Source organism: Antechinus flavipes, chromosome 3, assembly GCF_016432865.1.
Source record: "Antechinus flavipes isolate AdamAnt ecotype Samford, QLD, Australia chromosome 3, AdamAnt_v2, whole genome shotgun sequence".
In the NCBI taxonomy this organism is placed as follows: Eukaryota; Metazoa; Chordata; class Mammalia; order Dasyuromorphia; family Dasyuridae; genus Antechinus; species Antechinus flavipes.
In genome coordinates this window covers 443,400,527-443,420,559 of record NC_067400.1, presented here as the reverse complement: position 1 = coordinate 443,420,559, position 20,033 = coordinate 443,400,527, and the positions used below count along the sequence as shown (strand labels likewise).

General features: G+C 35.0%; 1 protein-coding gene across 6 annotated transcripts in view; it reads left to right on the top strand.

The window, feature by feature from the left end:
- FMNL2 (formin like 2) overlaps positions 1-20,033 on the top strand; it is a 355,622-nt gene that overhangs the window by 168,269 nt on the left and 167,320 nt on the right. The gene's annotated exons all lie outside the window — the stretch shown is intronic.

Below are 20,033 nucleotides of genomic sequence, written 5' to 3'. Positions count from 1 at the left end.
AAGCATTGAATTTGAAATCAGAAGCCCTAGATTCAAATGTCAATTCTGCTATTAATTACCTGTATGGCTTTGACCACACCACTTTCTCTCTCTTGACCTCTGTTTCCTCATTTGTAAAATGAGATTAGAGATGCTCCCTAAAGTACTTTCTAGCTTTAAATTACAGAATCTTATGAGTTTCCTGGTGTAAATACTGAGATGAAAATGGGTGGCAAGCATGCTCAGCCAAAAAAAAAAAAATATTGCCCCTTGTCTTGTATTGTTTGTGTCGGTGGGACTGATGCTTTGTTATTTCTTTTCTGTATTTCACATGAATTGGGAATGGCTGAGTAGTCCAACATTATTGTATGTATCATGGACATTTAGAAACTACAGTTTTACATAGTTAATTCGGACTGAGGTGTTTATTTTCATGCAGTATGTGATAAGTGAGGGAATAATGAATGCAGGAAGTTGATTTTTTTTTTCTGAGCAGTGAGCTACTCCTTTTATATAGAGAGGTTTGTGTTGAACTCAAACTATAAAAGACCTTTGACCTCTGTGTTAATGGACTTCATATTTCAGCCTTGGGGTCTGACCTTAAGTATAAAGTAGCTTTTGAGTAACTAAGGACACAGCTGACAACAGGCTATTAAATGAAAAAGGAGTCTAATTACACAGTTTGTAATCCTTGCCTCCCAGAAAATGAGATGGGAGTATAGTTAGAAGAATATACAGTCTGGGTATCAAGATTCTAAGATGTTATTAATATAATAATGAGATTGTATTTTTCTTTTAAGTGTTTATATTTAACTTAGGGTCTAATTAGCTGAGAATGGAGCCAAGAAAGGGGTGTGTGTGTGTGTGTGTGTATGTATGTATGTGTGTATGTGTGTTAGTGCTAGGCTTTCTAAATAAACATTCTAGGGCATAAGGATCTTGATTTGCTCAGAGGTTTGCTATAGGATTAAGCTATGTTTGCATGTAAGATCTATAGACCAACTTAACTTCCATAGTTTTGATTACTACATACTGATTCCAATTAACCATTTCCATGTATTTGGGGATCAAGAGTTTTCTAAGATCAGCAAAATGATGTTGAAGCTTGAATCAGCTACCTAAGGCTGTGTCTACGTTTGTTTTTTGTTTTTCATTTTTTTGCTGAGAAAATTTTACTCAATTTATCCATGTCTATCTGTTAGAGGAATGACCTGAGAGCCCTTGTCCTCTCATTGAGTTTACATAGTTACTACCCCAAAGATATAAAAATTCATGGAAGAAGGAAAGGGCTAGTAGGATTTAGACTTAGCAGCAACATGATTCTTCTTTGTCTTTGAGCCACAGATATTCTCTGCAGTCTGTCAAATCTTAATCAGACCTCCTTTGATTTTCTTACCTTGACTTTGTTTCTTCCTCACCCACTTTACTGATTCCCAGATTTTGAGCCAAATTGGAGAGAATATGTTTGCTGTCCTAGAGATTTTACAACGTCTAATACACATTATTCCTACCTTCAAGGAGTTTGCAGTGTGATAGGAAATATTATTTTAGCAGAGCATATCAATTAATCATCAAGCATTTATTAAGCACTTACTGTGTTCCAGGCATTTTGATAGGCTTTGGGGATACAAATAGAATCAATGAATCAAAGACAAATAATGTTTCCTCAAACTGCATAGAGCTTTAAGGTTTTTTTTAAAGCATCTCTCCTCAAAGTAATGGATAAAATAGTGATTTAAAAAAAAAAGTTTTGTGATACCCATTTTACAAATGAAAGTGTTGAGTTTAGATATAATTTACTTTTTGTCACACAGCTAAGTGCCGGGTCTGGGATCTGAATCTAGATCTCCTATTGTTTCCTTTAAATGAATATCATAGATAATAAGTGCTACAAGAGGTTCATATGAATGAGGTGATGACTTGATGCCATCTATGAATAGATAGATATAGTCTATCTCTTCTTTGGTTTGTGATAGCAATATGATCTTTGGTCCCTCTTCCCGGTTGTGGCCCCATTTTCATATCAATTAGTAATTGCCCTTAGCATACACACCTTTATTTCTAAGTCCATACTTGTCCTCATATAGGCAAAAATCAGGAGCATATATGATATGCTATATGCATTAGATTCTAGATATAGGTTTTAAGATCCATTGTCTCTTAGGAGATCATTGATGGCAGATGTTTTGAGAGGTAAGATGCTTTCAGATGCCAAGAATCTTAAAATATTGGGTAGCCTAAATTTTAGCAACATAAAAGATTTTTTTTACATTTTGAAAGCTTCTCCACATGTGAGGACTGATGAAAAATAGCAAAGGTTCCTGCAGTTTATTAATTAAAGGTTTTTAAGTGTCTATAAAAGGGATCATATATGTTTATGTTAGAGATACATATTACTGTCAGTAGATGCGGTATGTGTGGAAAGATATTTACAAATTTCTTATGTAACTGGACAAGATTCATGTTATTTGGGGTGAAAGCAGCTAGTTCAGAAAATTAGAACTGAGTACAGCATTTCATCTTTTGAGGTTTATTGAGTTTTGATCCCAGGTGAAAAGCAACAAGAGATTAGAGAATGGATTTTGTGCATTGGTCTATGGTGATGGAAGGACTGGCACCAAAGATTTCGGATACTAGAAGATCCATTTCCAGGAATTCTCTCCTAGCTAATTGAGCATTTTAAAACCTGTAGGAAGCTTTTCAGCATAGAGAGACAGAGACAGAGGGAGGGAAGGAGTAGTTTTAGCTATCAGTCAGCAAGAATGTTCTTCCTCAGGTATAGCAGTTAGACACATTGTCCTTAAATGCACACTTCTTATTCTTTAGTTTTCAAATTTTCTACTCTTGGAATAAGTTGGATGCTTTGATTACTAAAGTTATTGATTTTTTACGACTTTCTATAAATAAGTTGTAGAATTTCTTTTACAAATACTGCAGACCTCCTTGGGAACTGCAATCCAAAAGAACAATAAATCTCTAAAACAAATGCAAAAGAATGAAAAAGAAAAAATGAGAAAAGGATTTCAGCTGGTTCTATGCTAGACATCTGGAAGATTTTCTTGGCAGTGTTGCTAATTACTGGAATGGATCATCAGTGGAGATTATAAGTTGTTTGTTTTTTTTTGTTGTTGTTGTTTTGTTTTGTTTTTGTTTTTTTAAAGACTGGAAACCTATCAGAATACTCATGCCTCTTTAGTGTAATAGATTTGTTTAGGTAATTTTCTGGAGTTTCATAGACAGAATAAATGATTTTTCTTTTAGCTCTTTGATTTTTAAAGAGACTAAAGTGATATTCATCTTTTCCTCCCCTCCCTTCTTCTATAAACAATGAAATGTATTAGATTCTAAGGATGACATAAACACAAATAAGGCATAGTTACTCCTTTTAAAGAAACTTAGATCTATAAGAAGATATCATTTGAGCACAACTAGCTAGAATGAAAATATAACTCAAATGTATAAGGAGATAAATATATGAGAGTTTAGAGAATAGAGTGATCACTTCCAGTGAGGGTACTAGTCAGCACTCTGTTTGGGACCCCTTTCTCTTTTCTCTCTACTTGGTGATCTCATTAACTCCCGTGGATTTAATTCCTGTGTCTATACTGATGATTCTCACGTCTACCTGTCCTGCCCTAACCTTTCTATTGACTTCCAATTTTGCATCCCCACTTCTCTTTCAGATACCTCAAACTGGATGTCCAGTAGACATCTGAACTTAATGTATCCAAAACAGAACCCCTAAATCTTCATGCTCTTTTATCTTCACTGTTACTGGAGAAGGTAAATCTCCCAAACCCTAAAAGTCACCTTTGACTTCTCATCTGTCCCCCTTCTTCCTTTTCTCACCCCAGATCCAGTCTGTTACTGAAGCCTGTTGATTTTACCTTTGTGAAAATTTTCAGATATACCCTCTTCTCTCCTCCAATGCTCTGGTGCAGGATCTCATTACTTCAAGCTGAAACTATTTCAGTAATCTGCTAGTAGGTCTGGCTATCTCAAATTTTCCCCCACTGTAGTTCTATCTTTAGGGCCACCAAAGTAGTCACCCACCCATTCAATAAATTCTAGTAGCTCCCTGTTATTCCATGATCCAATAAAAAAATCCTCAGCGTGGTATTCAAATTTCTTCATAACATGGCTCTCTCCTATTTTTCCAATCTTCTTAAACATTATTCTTTATGTTTTCTTTGATCCAGTGGCACCTCCTGTCCATAGACAAAATGCTTCATCTTTCAGCTCTGGGCATTTTCTCTGACTATCTACAATGCTTAGAATGTTCTTCCTCCTTATCTTTGCCTACTGACTTCCTTTAAGTTCCAACTGATAATCCCATCTTTTATAGGAAGTCTTTCCCAATCTCTCTTAATTCTAATGTCTTCCCTTTACTGTCTTTTTATCCTATATATAGCTTATTTTTAAAAAAAATATATTTGTCTGTTGGTTCCCCAGTTAGATTTTAAGCTCCTTGAAAGCAGTATTATCTTTTGCATTCCCCACTCCCCTCTGCCTTTTTTTTTGGTGGTGGGGGTGGTGGGGGTAATCCCAGCACTGCTTAATAAAGCCTACATAGTAGGCATTTAAAAAAATGTTTGTTGATTGACTGATAGAGAGGGAAGGTATTAAAGGGAGACTGAGATGAGATAGAATTTAAGCTGGGCCTTGAAAGGGGGGTAGAATGTCATGTAGTAGATATGGGATAGAGGGAATGGAGATAGGAGTACATTCCAGATATAAACAAAAATATGATTGAAAACAAATAAATCAGAGAACTCAGCAAAAATGTAAGGAATATAGAACAGTGTGATTGGAGTACAAAATGTATGAGTGAAGATGGTGTTGAAGTAAGCTTAATAAGTTAAGTTGGGGCCAGGTCATGGAGAGCTTTGCCTGAATAAGGGGTTCGTTATTCTTCAGGAAGTTCAGAGTATATATATCTGTGGAAATAAAGAGAGAGATAAATAGCTATTAGTACATTTAGTTTCAAGTTCCTGTTTTTGTTATTTTGGGAATTTGATGTTTGGCTTTTCCAATACTGGTTTCTGGAAAGATTGAGGTACATTGTTTTGCCAAAAAAGAAACCTGGATCCACTAAAAGAGTTTGAATTTCAGTCTCAGGATTCCTCCAGCCCAGGATAAGAGCCCTTGTCTGCTTTCACTTTCTCAGGTTTGAGAGTTACATAGTTGACTTTATGAAGCAATGTTAAGATTTAATTTTAAAGAATTCACCTAATATGAAAAAGCACCTGAATCTGAATCAAATAGTACTGACTACATTGTAGAGCAAGTTAAGTGAGGGAGAAGATAGATAACATGTTGTTATATTTAATACCAAGAAATAAAATGAAAAGTGAAATGTTAGATTCTTAAGCACCATTAAAAGAATAAATTGTTAAATTGATCCCAAATCCTCTGCCCACCCCCGCACAAATAAAAATTTAAAAAGATTTATTACTTTGATTCTTCTTATGCATCAAGGCACAGGTTTTAGCTGGTCATATATATGTGAGAGGAATCTAAGCTGTCTCTGAGAGGAATTTGAAATGAAATTATTGGTTGGTTCTTCCAGCCTTTTTTTTTTTTTTTTTTTTTTTTTTCAGTCCTTCTTCTACCTCATTTCATTCCCATTGACATTTCTCCTTCCTAGGCCAAGTATCCCTGGGTGGGAATACTAGGAGTGCAGGAGTGAACTCCGTCATGTAGGATGCATTCTGACTTTGAGAAGGCAACCTGATCTCTTTTTCACCATTTCTTAAACCTCCCCTGACAAGTATGAATTTTCCAGGCCATTCCAACTCTCCCCATTTCTACCTCCCCTAATTCCTGGGAACTCAAGACTATCTAGGTAGAACCCTTTTAGGTTGGCACATTTAAGTCTAAAATTTGAGTTCAACAGTGTTTTATTTTATTCTCATCAAAGTCTTGTTCTTTTTCAATAGTGACTGGTAGAATAAATCCAAAGTGAGAGTCTGGAATGTGTGTCAGTCTTCCCAAAGTGAGCTAATTATTTCTTCTGTGAGATTGCATTTTGCTCCATTCCTCCCATCCCAGAATGAAGTAACTAGTATGTCAATATATAATAAGACAAATGATACTCCACTTTGGTTTCCATCCTCTGTTTTAATTTGATGGCTTTACAGACCTTAATTACACAAAAGAGGCAATGTGGAATAGTTATTGGAGAGGTGGGTTTGAATAATGAGCCAGGAATTCTTGGCATCTATTGACTATGAAATCCTGGGCAAGTCATTTTAACCTTAGTGCTATAGTAGGCATATTGTAGGCACTTAATAAATGCTAGTTGACTTGCTGAAATGAGATAGTATATGTAAAACTGTTTGGAATGAATGAATGAATGAAGGCATTTATTAAATGCTTACTATGTAGCAAGTATTCTGCTAAGAACAGGAGATATAAATTCAAGAAAGGTCCTGTTCTCAGGAATGCATACTTAAATTGGCAAAGATGATGCATAAAGTTAAACTGCAGAGTGAATTAAAAGGCTTACAAGTAGAAAGGAGGATAGCATGGTAGAATATATCATGAGGTAAATGACAGTGCCCTGTGGTCTGGTGGGTATAGAATCAGTGAGGACAATAAATCTTAGGATTCAGTAGCAAAACAAATGTTGTCTTATTAGTCCTCTGTCAAGTAAGAAGGCCTAGAGTTTGTGACTTTAAATTCATTAAGGTGATGTTATATGAGGAGATGTGTTGCTCTTACTAACCTGCAGCCCCATTGGATCTGGCCCAGCTCCCTCAGAAGGGGGAATTAGTGAGGAAGGAGGAAAATCTGTGAGGGAAGTCTGATGCTGTCTTCTTACTACCCAGATCCTTGAAGGGGTCTGGAGGAGCCAGCTGTTGTTCTTATTTCACCTAGAAGAAGCACTGGGTAATAGTGAGATTGACTGTATACTAAATTCATCCTGTTGTTTCTGATGCATGTTATTCAGCAGAGACTCTGATGATGTTCCACAGGGAGTGTTCTGATTATAGACTTTTCTCTTTTGGACTTCTCCCCCACCACCTTTACATTTCCATATGCTTTATATCATAAAAACGTATTCCTGACTTATGGAAAACTTGTGGTAGAATAGACCAGTCTGTATCCTACTAACTTTTCTCTGTGTGTCCAGACCCAAGTCCAGGTGGCAGGATATGGTCTTATTTCCAGTTACGTGACAGTTTTGTTCAAGTGAACTACTTAATAGACAATTGTTACACACCAGCAGGATGTTTCTGCTGTTCTTAGCAATCAAGAGCTCAACTGGTCATCATTATTGTGCATTTTTCAGTTTAATAAAGTAGGAAAAATAAGTCTGTCTTTAGCAAGCTTCATATTTTATCAAGAACTAGACTTAAAGTTTTTAGGAAATGTTTTTGTTTTGTAAATGGAACTAATTTATGTTTTAAAGATTGCTTCATTAACAGTAATTTAATGAATTTACCTCAAATTGATTTTTTAAACCACTGCATTTAACTTATGAAACTATCTATATGATAGTTTTTAATCTACATTCATATCAATTTGCAAGATATCAACTTCAAAAACATACCTGTTTTGCAGGAGGAATTTCTTCTATCTTGAAAATAGAGTTTTCTATGCTGATCCAATTCTGCTGAGTTAATATCAAAAAAAGCTCAAGAGAGCTTTGTGGAACATACAGCTATTCTAAACTAACCATCTATTTTCTATTGACTCCAATGAAAAGTTGGTGTAGGAATTTGTTGCACTAATGACTGAAAAAATTTTCCATAACCAACAAAGGAGCAAGAGTACTTCATTGGATTAGTAATACTTTTGTATGAAATAATGGAACATGATACAAAAAAAACCTAAAACAAAACAAAAACAAGATTACAGTTGTGCACTACTCAGATTTTGTTTTGTCAGATATGTTTATCAACATTTCTGTAAAATTGTTTTTGGACCCTATGGTGGCCCATCTCTGTAAGCTTTTTGCTAGCTGAAACTAGTGATTAATTGAACTCTGGAATTCTGAGATGCACTGGATTAAGCTGATTGGGTGTCTTCACTAACTCACCATGGAGTAGTTCCTACAGACTGCCTAAAACAGCTCAAATCAAGCCTCTTGTCTCCATTAGTAATGGAATTGGGATCACATATGTCCTCTGCACTTTCAGTCTGAAAAGGGAGAAGAGATGGGAAGACAAAATCTTTAAAAAAAAAAAAATTGAGTTTTTTTAAATGAAAATATTAAACCACTTCTGAAATACAATCTTCTGTCAGATGCATATTGGTAATATACCCAAATTGCCAGATGCATTATCTAGGCCATGATCCAAATATTCCAGTCCCTGTGAGTTGCCTTGGTCATGGGGTTCTTGGAAAAGACATAATGGACTATATACTATTAAGGAAAAAGAAAGACAAAAAAGAGCACATTTCACACACTTAATATCTTTCCCCTGATATGTGAGATACAAACCTCAAAAATTCCTTCCTACTTTCATTTACTGTGAATTATGAAATAATTTTTTTTAAATGCAGAAAAAAGTTCATTGTCACATTCCAGATCCCTGGTACATGATTTTTTGATAAACCTGAAGTTATGAATGCCCTGTACTACAAATGTTTGTGACCATGTAACCTATCCATGAAATAATGGGATACTTTTGCAAGTATCCCAGATGGGATTATAGTTCATCGGAAATTGTTGTTTGTAGTTGTCTATACTCATGGCAAAGAGCTGCATATTTTAACTAACAGGCTGAGGAAGGCAAGGGCATAAACAGGTTAGTGTTTCTCTGCCAATGGCATAAAACTGACTTCCCTCCTTGCTTCTTTTGCTTTGAATGAATGAGTATTTTAGGATGGCACTCTGTGATCTGCTGATCAAACAAACTAGTGAACCTGATCAAATCACTGGACCATTAGCTGCAGCTAATTTATTTTTGCTGCACAAAGGTTTAACTTTTGTGTGCACGCGGCTGCTAATTCTGTCTCTGCTTTCCTCCTCCCCTCCCATCTAAATCCATAGACAAGCTTTAGTTTAGTGTTAGAAGTTGTATCTCTAAGAACTTCATTTTTTATACATATAGATGTGTGACATAGAGACTCAGATTTAGAAACTTGACTGTAAAAGAACCACTTTAGAGAATACTTTCTAACCATTTGTTTTTATTTTGTTCTGGATTTTTTTTTTTTTCATGTAGCTTTAATTTCTAAGATTTTGATAAACAACAGCTGGGGTGTTCAAAATAATGTAGTTATCATGCAGGCTTTCCTCTCTTCCCCAGAATTTTGTCTTTATCTTTTTGTCTCTTATCTCAGTTCTGCTCTTAAAGAGGACTAGTGCTTGTAAGATGATGATATTGTGGATACAATGACCCAGAGGTTGTATATCAGAGGTTCACTCTGCCTATATCATATGTGCTGTTAATCTACTTTTAAAAATTCACAGTTATTTCAGTGTCTTGACATGTCATGTAAGGTTAGGCAAAAACATCTTTATTCTTTTTCCTTAAGAGAATGAATTTTGCTGAGCCAGTAGAACAAATCCTTCCCTCCCCTTAATTGTCATATGACTGGTTCTTTGGGGACTTTGTGAGAAGGAAATCTTTGTATAATTTTTTTTCTTCTCAAGGGAGATTGATGTTGGATTTGAGAAAACTGGCCAGCAATTGAGCTACTTAGGAAGAAAGTACAGTATTGTTGAATATTAAGTTCATGTTGAATAAAGACAAGTTTGAAAAACTTTAAGGAAAAGAAAAATAATTTACTGATTGAAAAATACATAGTAGCAGAGAGGTAGGGGTGAAATTCTTTAAGAATTAATGAAAAATCAGAATGGTAAAATAGTTTAAAAGTTGAAAGATGCCATTAGTGTTTTTCCCCCTTTCAAAAAATAAATTTTTTAAATAAGTAAGTTGCATTTAGTAGCTGCTTTTCTTGCTTAATTTTACTCCTGTAAGTAAATAGGTAATCATACAGTTAGCACATTAATTGCAAGTCAATATGCAAATTGCTATTGAAAGAGTCTTAAAAGTTCTTTAAAAATAGTTCATGTCAATAAACAACATTTCTTACTTCCAAGACTGTTTACATAATAGCTGACTGAAGTAAATATCATCCAAGCATTAAATGCTGATTATGGATCATTCTTATATCTACACATTTATAAAAATCTCAGAAATGTAGGACTGATTTATTTTTTTCCATCCTTGACTTGATCTTGTTTTCCTGAGTAATACTACCTCTGAGTCTGGTTTATCTGACAGTGTTTTTAATGAAATGCAGATTTTGACTAATGAGGTTTTACAAAAATATTAATATTAAGATCTTTTGTTTTCACAAAACCGCATTGGACAATGACTTCTTGGTTTATATAACCTTGTAGTTTGCTTACAAGAGACTAAAGTTGGTGATGTTAAAAGACATAGATTTACTCTTTTGCAGCATAAGAAAAAAAATCAAGATGATGACTGAGAACTTAAGAAGGCTTCTAATAAATTCACTTTTCTGGGTTTGAATAGGAGCCATTTGATTTCCTGTCTAAGAGTTATGAATAAAAATGAAAATACACAAGGAATAATTGCATTTGAACAGTTTATTAAGAAAATAAATGCTAATTTAGAAAAGGTCTACTTTCATATAACCTAGTTATCTGCTAAGTTTTAAGAAAGAAGTTTTTATGTATAAAAAGAATATGTCGAATATTCTCTTGTTTTGTAGAGATTGAATTTCCTTCAAGTCCAAGCTTAAATCATATGACTTGGATGCATCCTAGTATTGTTTATGCTTGACACATGAGTGTGCCCTTTGTTTAGGCTTAAAGATTTTGATTTGGAGTCCTACTTCAATAAATTACAGAAAATTACTCTGCATTTACAGGCTTCATTAATGATGCTACTACATAGATTGGTGATATTTTTATTTTTGACAAATGCCTAAAAGATTCATTGGTCTTTTGTGAAAGCTATAATCAAATATTGCAAATATATTTACTTTTTTCCTACTAATTGGCTAAATGAGTTTGGACAGGTCATATATACTGTTAGCCTTAATTATTTTATTTCTACAATAAAGGAGTTAAGTTAAGATAATCTCTAAGATCCTCTTTGGTTCTCATTTAATCAGTGATTCTATATATAAGAAAAATCTAGGTTTGCTTTATTACTCTTATATGTATTTTTCACATACTAACTTAAAGCTTTAAGTTTAGAATTTGAATACAAGTGTCTTCCTGAAAACAGTAAGGTCAGTAGAGTAGATTGGATTATAGAATCAATGACTTAAAACTGGTCAGATTGATATAAATGACAATTTTTTTTCTTTTAATGAAGGACTACTCTCCTTCCCACCCTCATTTCCTTAATAATACTGTTATTTTAATTTTTATTCTAAGGGCATTTCTTCCCTGTGTACTGTACTGAGGCTATATTCTTTTTTGCTTAGGCAATTGGAGTTAAGTAACTTGCCTGGGGTCACACAGCCAGGAAGTGTTAAGTGTCTGAGGTCAAATTTGAATTCAGGTCTTCCTGACTTCAGGACTGGTGCTCTATCCATTATAGAGCCATCCCCTGAAGATAAGGCGGGCTCAGAACAACTATCTTAGACAAAAGTGGGGCCCTCTAATATCCTGTTCCAGTCTGACTAGTTGAAGCTTGGTCTTTTTGCTTACCCACAGAAAGAAACACTGGGTCTATATATATGAACAATTGAGTCACTTTCCTTTGTATATCATTGTATATCAAAATAGATATCCTGAATGGTTGGATTGCCTAATAACTAGATGTACTACATAACAATATACTAGTGTTTCTGTATTCATACCTCTCTTACTAGACCAAATTAAATTTTTGTGTTCATTCTTTATTACCTGCCTTTGCTTCCATTTTTTGGCTATGTGTTCCAAAATCTAAATTGGTTAAGTTTTTTACAACAATCTCTAGATGGCTTCTCCATTTCTTATTGGAATTGTTTTTGTTTTCATAATTTCATTCTTGAAAATTTACCCTCTTGGCCTGAATTTTATAAAGCTTAGTCCATGGAATCCTATCCTTCCTCTGAACCCTTTGAAATATTCTATTTCAAATCTAGTGTACATGCCAGGCCATGTCTGCCTTGTTTCTTCTCTGTCATGAATTCTAAGATAGTGTCCATTTCCCCCCCAAGGTTCCCATTGTTTTTACTTCAGCTATCATTTCCTCTTGGTTTGTCAATCAGGTCAAGAATAGTTTTCCTTGCTGCTTCCTATGCCTTCTGAAGGTTGAAATTATCATCAAAGTAAGCCAATAATTTATTAGCTTCTTTGCTTTGGTCAGAGGCAGAACTCAGCAGATGTTCAGATAATGGAAAGCCCCAAATTGATGTTATGTCATGCCTTCATCTCTGGCTTGTGATATTTTCTAAGCTTCTCACCTGTATTCTTCTTTTGTGCAGATACAGACTATTTCTGACAATATTGTTTTTTTTTTTATATTGATCTTCATCTAAATACTTTTTGCTGTGCTTCCATCCTTAGATTTCTGAATTTCCTCACTTGACTATTTCTTTTTAGCACACAGTGCCTTTTAAATAGTGTTAAAACCTTTTGAACCTTTTGAAACCATATGCCAGTCATGAATTGCATCTCACTGATTTTAATGATGAGGTCAAATTTGTCTCTCTATATTAAATTCTCCAACTTGATTGTGTTAAATTTATATAGAAATTAAGAAAGTACATATTAACATCTATGTCGTATTATATTAATATGACATAGATCAATGTATTAGATTAATATATGTTTTTTATATCATTTATTTTGTTAAACATTTCTCATTTCTATTGTAATCTGGTTTCCTAGACACTCTAGAGTTTTGTTGACTAAGGGCTGCCATGAGTTTGATATTTCTGTAATTCTAATTTACTTTTCTCATTACTTATAACATTTGAGGTTTGGGGTTTTAATGAGTGACACTTTTCTAACAAAATACTGCTCATTTTTTCTGTTCATATTTTTCTTATTATTATTGGAAATAGTATCTCTCTACAAGAGTACACATTGATAAGCTATAAAGGCACCCCCCTCCTTTCTCTTCTTTTTTTAAATGGAGAATTAAAAGATTAACAAGACATTATGCTCTTAGATTTTATAGAATGATGGGGTAAATTATGCATATATAAGTACTGATATGCATAAAAAATAGATTCTGTAAGAAAATAAAGGAAGCAACCTTTATGGAGACACAGCCTGGTATCCCTTCCTGTAGGACTATAGCTATGGTCTTTGAAGACTCAGAAAAGAAAGTACTAGTCATAGATGTCCTTGATATTGTCAAATAATTCAACATCAGAACTTGCAGGATTTCATCAGTAGAAGTGACATTAAAGAAGAGGCTTTGTCATCTGCTTTGTCAGTGTACTCCAAGAACCATGGGATCTATCTTTCTATCACTCATCATAATGTGAGTTCCTTGAGATCAGAAACTCTTTTCTATTTGTTTCTCCCTGTACTTAACATTGTGCTTTGCACTTAAACAATAAATGCTTTATTTCATTCAAGAACAGTAGAAATATTAAACGAAAGCTGCTTCACCTAATGCAAAGAACAGTGAATTCAAGTCCCAGCTTAAAAGTTATATGATCAAGGGCAAAAGTCATTTAATCTCTTTAGCTCATGATATGTTTATAACATTTGAGCGATCTGGGTTGGCCAGATCATAGAGGATGTAGAAGGGAGGTATATCTGAAAAATTAGAGCTAGATTGAAGTTTTATTCTGAAAGATTTTGTCTGCCAGACTTAGTTTGGACTTAATTAGAGCATTGTTATGTTACTATACGCTCAGAACTTAACAGGTGTATAGGATATGATAAAGGGGAGGAGACTAGAGGGAGAAAATCCAGTTAGGAGGCCACTGCAGTAGTGAAGATAAGAAGTAACTAAATGAAGATGTGAACTTGAACAGTAGCAATAGGGATGAAGAAAAGGATACATTGTGGAAACATTTTGAATCCATTGGTGACTGAAAATGGAGGAAAAGAGGGAGAAAACAGCATTGAGGGTAGTTCCAAGGGTTCTAATGTGAGAGAGGATGATCAGTGCAGATAATTTTGTTTTAGACATAAGACTATATATGATGTTATGAAAAGAGCATTAGATTTGGAGTCAGAGGAGCTTGGTTCAAATTTCAGCTCTACCTCTCAATGTCTATGTGACTGATTTATTTGACTTTAGTTTCATCCTCTGTTAAATGAAGGGGTTAAGTGGCTCAGGGGATAGAAAGCCTTTCCTAGCTGTGTGACCCCAGGCAAGTCACTTGGTCTTGTTGGTCTCAATTTCCACATCTGTAAAATGAACTGGAGAAGAAAATGGCAAACCACACTAGTAATCCCAAATGGGATCACAAAGAATTGAAATGACTAAACTAAAATAGAGATTGAGCTACTTGTTCTCTAGTTCTTAATATGTGATCCTATGAATATTAGTGTACTCCACATCCAATTGGAGATAATCTAGAAAATAGTTGGAAAGAGATTTAGAAGTCATTCTTTTTGAGATGATAGAGACATGGGAATATCTGATATTACCATGGGAGATATATATATAGAGAGAAAAAGAAAGTAATGAGAAAAGGAGAGATGAACCAAGTCATTTCCCTTTTTAATAAAATCATGTCATATTTTGCCCATGCAAAGAGATAATTATAGTTTTTGTTTATATTCTTTTCAAAAAATACAAATTTGTTTGTCACCATTCACTGATAAGTATCTAACTCAACAATTAAAATAAAGCCAAAGAATCTGTGAAGTTGAAGGGGGTGGAGGGGCCCTGGGCCCTGGGCCCTGGGAGAGAACTTGGTTTTTAGTATCAGGTTTCAAAGTCACTTTTAGGAGTGAAAGTATATATATTTTTTTTCTTCAAGTAAATTGTAAAGTCTTTGTCATTCTCACTTTTCACTGGGACTTTTAGCTGTTTCTTAATTTTGTTTTGTTTGCACCTTGTGGTTAAATTCTTAGCAGAAGGAAAAAGAGATCTGAGTAAGGGAGTCAATCTTAAGATTACAGAAAGCCTTGAAGAAACAAAGCAAACACTAATTAGATGGGACATGGCTGAGTTGTCCAGCATTACCTTTGACTGAAATAAGGTTTGATGTTTCTCTTGCCTGGCAATGTGTTCACTTAGTTGGGTGTGTTGCCCTCCTCCTTGAACAGAGATATAGATGTAGTAGTGGAAAGAAGGAGTGGAGGGGTATCAGAATGAAGAAATTAAATGACCACCAGAGTATTTCTGGTATTTCTCCAAATACATAGAGCTGTTTTAGAAAAGGACAACTAATATTATTTTGTTGAAAACAGAACAAGTGTTTCCACCCCAAATGCATCCAGTGGGTGGACTTACTTGAACAATCCAGGGGCATGTCCTCACGGCCCACTGTCTGGGTTTGGCTAACAGAAAAGCAAATGGATTGGATAGTCTTCCTCTTAGTCTACCCCTCCCTTCCCCCCTTTCTTTTTGCACCCTGCTAAACTTGGCCCTTGGAACTGAAGGATTCACAGCTCAAGGTTTGCTTCTGAGAAGCTGGATGCCTGCAAATATAGGTGTGCACATACCCTGGGAAAGAGTTTGTTTTTTTGTTCTTTGCTATGGTTATTTCCTGTTGCCCTTTGGTGGCCCCTGCAGTATAAATGAGACCATCCTTCCTTGTCTCTGGTCCAGCAACAGAACATGCACTTTTATAGGGTTTTGGTCAGTGGAAAGAACACTCTAGAAGGGAAAACATAAAACATGGGGGTGACTTAAGTGACATTCACTTGATTTCCTGTGGATCCTAGCACTGGGTGGGTGCAAACAACAAAGACTGACCTTTTCATGCATCAAACAAGGACTTCCTTTTTTTTTTTAAATCACTAAGTTTAAATCCCAAAATAAAGCAATTAGTTGGTTGAAAAAATTATATTTCACATTATACTCATAAAATCTGGCAACTTCTAGATTAAGTATTGAAAAAAAAGGTTTCTTCTTTACTAGTGTTCTGTAGTTTATTTTTAAGCTGTTTAATTCAGCAAATTTTTAGTTGTGGTAGCTGCTACTCTGGGGGGGAAGAAGAAAATAAGAGTACTTTGGAGGTGTTGATTGAAGGTCATGACTCCATAAAACAAATTCAGAAGGTCCCTTTCCAGAAGAATGTAGTAGAATTCAAAGAACATTGACCTTGGAGTTGAAGAGACCTGGTTTCTCCATTTTTACCATATGACCTTGGACAAGTCTCATAACCTTATCTGAGTCTCATCTTCCTTGTCTGTAAAAAGATGGAGTTAAAGACTAAAAACTAGATTCTAAGTACTTAAATTTTTTTTCTTGGATAACCTCACTTCAACTTAATTGGTTTGTTTCATAATCTCCTACGTACACACATACAAACACAGAGATACATACATATATGTAAATGCACTTTTTTATATGTGCATATATGTATATATTTATTATTTATATTATTCTGTGGAATCCATAGATTTTGCCAGACTACCAAAGGAGGAAGGAGGCATATGACATACAGAAAAAATAAAGAATCCTGTTTTGAGATCCTCTTGTTCTGTGATTTTGAACACTTAAATGATTTATATTCTCAATGGGAGATACTATACATAAATGAAACAGTTGGACGGCAATATATTATCTTTAAATGTTATAGAAGTTTAATAATTGGTTGTTGAATGAATGAGATCAAATCTACTGAGAATTGGAAAAAAAAAATATAGCCATGGGGCAGAGTAGTCGACAGAGAGAAAGGAGAAGCAAACAACTTTTAATGATGGGTTTTGGATGGGGTTAGGTAGATGGCATAGGTATTTTAGTAAATACTTTTTATTACCACTAAGGTTAAGGGAGAAAAGTCAAAGGAAGGCTTTATACTGTAATGCTAATATAACCATCAACCACTAACAAGTTAGTAGATTATACTTACTTTAACTAATCTGTTCCTACCTTAATGTTTTGTCTATTTGAAACAGTCAAAATTATTAAAAGTTAATAATAGCTAGCACTTATGTAGTTCTTTAAAGGTTTGCAAAACACTGTACACATATAATCTCATTTAATTATGTAACAGTAGTGCTATTAGTCCAGCACTGACAATGACAAATCATTTGTAGTCCCTCAAGTAAATTGTAGGTGAAATTGTATGGGGGTTTTATTATTGTTGTTGCTCTGGAAGAGGGAGTCTTAACAGCTTTCTCTAGAGGCCAGTAAAAGACATACAAATGGAATCAGAAATATCAACTTCTCATTTGCAGATTGCTGACGGTGGGGTGCTGGAAACAGCTTTCTTCCAATACTATTCATCATGTGTTACACAACAAAGCAGGTGGTGAATTTTAGCTTTTTAATCCCTCTCACCAATGGGAAGTAAGGATCAAAATCTTCAGCTATTGCTTAGCTTTTGGGAAAAGTAGGAAACAGAAGAAAACAACAGCAGAAATTATGAGAATATTTGAGACTGGGGTGACAAGAAAGCTGGACTTTTGTTTTTTCTGTCTCTATCACATTGTGATTTTTGTGAAGTCCCTTTACTTCTGAGAAAAAAAGTGTCCAGACCTGCAAAGTAAAGGGGTTAATATGAGCTTTTAATGATCTCTTCCATCTCTGCCATTCTGTCTTCTTTGAGTATGAAGATGGTAAAGTGAGCAAGCAGAGCTAAGAGAAGAATTTGGAACCCACTATCTATGTCTGTACATTTTTCTGATCTGCTCTGTCATTCTTGCTTCTCCTCTAGTTGCATTTATTTATGAACATAGACTTTGTGTTTCTCTCAGTACAGCATCCCCTAGCCAGCAGTGTATAAATAAATGAAAATTAACAATTGGCAAACCTGTTTCTAACACACCTCTGCTCCCAGCTCAACTAATTGTGGATATGAAATGAAGCTTTAAAATGTACCAACTCAGTCTAATAAGTTTTTAATAGATATTTATTATATGCCTGGCACTGTGCTAATTCGTGGCCTACTAAGAAAGACAAAACCCATCCCTGTCTGAAAGAGCTCACAGTGTAGTGATGGAGACACACAAACAATTATATATAAAATCCCTATACACACAGAGAGCGGTGCAGGGAGGGGGAAGGAAGTGGAAGGGGAAATAAATTGGAGATCATTTCAGAGGTAAGGCATTAAAATTCAAGAAGATTGGGAAAATTTCTTGCAGAAGATGGGACTATAATTGAACTGAGAAGACGACAAGAGAAGTCAGGAACTGGAGGAGAGAAGAGAATTCCAGGCATGAGGAACAGACACTGAAAACAAGAAAGGGAATTTCTTATTTGAGGAATAGCTAAGTGGTCAATATTACTAAATTACAGAGTACATTTGGGAAAGGAGAAGAAGGACTAAATTATAAGAAGACTGGAAAGACTGGAATGGGCCAGATTGAGAAGGGCTTTAAAAGCCAAACAAGATTTTACATTTGATGCTGGAGAAGTAGAGAGATACTAGGATGTATTCTATGAAGGGTAATGTTTGTGACATAGTCAGACCTGTACTTTAGGAAGATCATCTTGATAGCCGAGTGGAGGATGTACTGGAGTAGAAAACTGGGACACTGAAGACAACCAGAAGGCTATTTCAATAGTCCAGTGAGGGCCTGTATCAGAGTGGTAGCAGTATGAGAAAGGTTGTTACCAGTATTAGTGTTTTGCTCTGTATAGAACAGAATTCTGTTTTTTTTTTTTTTTTTAAAATTTTATTTTATTTAATAATAACTTTGTATTGACAGAATCCATGCCAGGATAATTCCTACACGACATTATCCCTTGCAATCACTTATGTTTCGTTTTTTCCCCTCCCTCCCTCCTCCCCCCCCCCCCCAAGATGGCAAGCAGTCCTATATATGTTAAATATGTTGCAGTATATCCCAGACACAATACATATTTGCAGAACCGAACAGTTCTCCCGCTGCACAGGGAGAATTGGATTCAGAAGGTAAAAATAACTCGGGAAGAAAATCAAAAATGCAAATAGTTCACATTCATTTCCCAGTATTCCTTCTTTGGGTGTAGCTGTTTCTGTCCATCATTTCTCCAATGAAACTCAGTTAAGTCTCTTTGTCAGAGAAATCCACTTCCATCAGAATACATCCTCATACAATATCGTTGTCGAAGTGTATAATGATCTCCTGGTTCTGCTCATCTCACTTAGCATCAGTCCATGTAGGTCCCTCCAAGCCTCTCTGTATTCATCCTGCTGGTCATTCCTTACAGAGCAATAATATTCCATAACATTCATATACCACAATTTATCCAGCCATTCTCCAATTGATGGGCATCCACAGAATTCTGTTTAATTATAACTCCTCTTCCATGCGTTCTGCAATTTTCAGTAATTTTTGTTATGATAATTATAATTAAGATCTTGATGTGAGGTGGAAACCATATTTGCTTAAAAATTTTTTTTTGCTCATAAGAAGCAGAGATGAATAATTTTAAGATTCAGGTTAGGGCGAAAGAGGGATGTGATTTTCTTATGAGCCAATTGGTGGTAAGCAAGTAGTCTTGTGCAAACTGTAATGTGCCCTTGCACTAATTTCCATATCAAGAACTTAGAATTTGTAATGGAGCTATGTTTAGATAATTACAGTAAGAAATCTCATAGACACCAAGGTTGAAGAAACCTTATTTTGTCTTGAACTTTGTCTATTTGTTTGGTGAAATGACTATTAAAGGGCTGAATGAACAGGAAACAATAAGTCAGGTCTATTGATGGCAGTACAAAGTTAGTCAGATGGAGACCAGATAAAACAATCCTTGTGAACTAAGAAGACACACCAAAGTATAGTGGAGTGAAGCTTAGATGTGGTGTATTTGATTCTGATCCTGGCCTTCATACTCTTCAACTCTGTGACTTTGGGCAGATCATCACCTTTCTGAAAACCTCAATTCCTTCATCTGAAAGATGAACTAGATGAACTCTGTTAGGTCTCTCCGATTCTACCATTCTGTGATTGATATCAATATTTTGTTACTTGTTTATGAAATAGGCTATTCAAATAATGGTACAGTGGAAAGCGTGGTCTTTGGAGAACCTGTTATCAGAGTTTACCCCTGACATTTACT